The sequence below is a fragment of the Takifugu flavidus genome, chromosome 17 (genome assembly GCF_003711565.1).
Source record: "Takifugu flavidus isolate HTHZ2018 chromosome 17, ASM371156v2, whole genome shotgun sequence".
In the NCBI taxonomy this organism is placed as follows: Eukaryota; Metazoa; Chordata; class Actinopteri; order Tetraodontiformes; family Tetraodontidae; genus Takifugu; species Takifugu flavidus.
In genome coordinates this window covers 12,717,361-12,719,004 of record NC_079536.1, presented here as the reverse complement: position 1 = coordinate 12,719,004, position 1,644 = coordinate 12,717,361, and positions in this window count along the sequence as shown.

The window sequence follows — 1,644 nt, the reverse complement described above, 5'->3', positions numbered from 1 at the left end:
TCAGCGGAAATTTCGTCATGTTCCGGTATGATGCCACCATATTAAAAGAATGGCACCCTGAGTTTATGATAATTTGTCGTGTACTAACATGTTGTGTTATTACATTTTTATAACAATAAGCTTATAATAAGAGTTTTCTTTTATCTATTGCCAAATTACTCTCGTTTTCACATGCGAGTGTAAAATCTACTTTATTTTGAAGGGCACCCCTGTTAAGACGCGATGGCAATATTTTCCCTTGACAACTCTGGGTACCACCGAATCTCAGCCAATCGGAACACGCGTTTTTCTCCTCGCGACTGCCTCCGTCAACGCCTTTACGAGCACATCTTTGGAGGAAAAATAGAACCATACATATTTTACTTTCTAAAACGTAGTTTATTTGATGGTGATTTCTGATCATTAACTATCAGTAAAACGTAAATTACATGGGATTGGATGACAATAAAGAGTGGAAATACTGTCTGAATTTCCTGTCCTGTCCATCCATCCCTCCATCCATTCACGTGACCGTCACTGACGTCATTTTAACAAACTGGCGTTAAGGGTTTTGAATGGTAAAGGGACACTGTCCCCTAGCGGACAATGTTAGAACAACACATCACATGGATGGATGGATGGATGGATGGATGATGGATGGATGCTAACTGCACCAGGCGAGGAGAGGAGAGGAGAGGAGAGGAGAGGAGAGGAGAGGAGGAGAGGAGAGGAGAGGAGAGGAGAGGAGAGGAGAGGAGAGGGGAGGGGAGGGGAGGGGAGGGGAGGGGAGGGGAGGGGAGGGGAGGGGAGGGGAGGGGAGGAGAGGAGAGGAGAGGAGAGGAGAGGAGAGGAGAGGAGAGGAGAGGAGAGGAGAGGCAGCCATTACCCAGCAGGGTTCCAGCATCCTGGTGATCAGGTGATCATGTTTCTGGACCCCGGCAGCCTTGGCCTATAGCAGCACAGATAAGATGTGACCTGATGATTAGACGACCCCCTAAGTGTGATAATCTGTCTGTCTATGATAGTAACTGGAACTACAGAATTAGTAACAATAAGCTTTTTCAAAGAGGAAGGTTTTAAGTCTGGCCTGGACAGGGAGCTGGCTCCATAGCAGGGGGCCTGGTAGCTAAATGCTCGGCCCCCCATTCTACTCCTAGAGACTCTGGGAACCACAAGTAGACCAGCATTCTGAGAGAGGAGCGGTCTATTGGGCTGATAAGGTATCACTAGCTCCTCCAGGTAGGATGGAGCTCGGCCTCTGAGGACCTGGTAGGTCAAAAGAAGGGTTTTAAAAATTATTCTAAATTTAACGGGCAGCAGTCATGTGATCTCTGTGGTCAATACCTGTCAGAACTCTGGCTGCAGCATTTTGGATCAACTGGAGGCTTCTTAAAGAGTTATTTGGACACCCTGATAATAAAGAATTACAATAGTCCAGCCTGGAAGTAACAAAAGCTGGACTAACTTTTCAGCATAATGGTGGGTCAGTAGCTTCCTGATCTTTGTGATGTTCCTCAGGTGAAAAAAGGCACTTCTAGAGACTAATTTAATGTGAGAGTTGAAGGAGAGATTTTGGTCAAAAGTTACTCCGAGATTCCTCACAGAGAGACTAGATGTTAATGAGATACCATCTAGAGTGATCATGTGATCTAATCTATCCCTGAG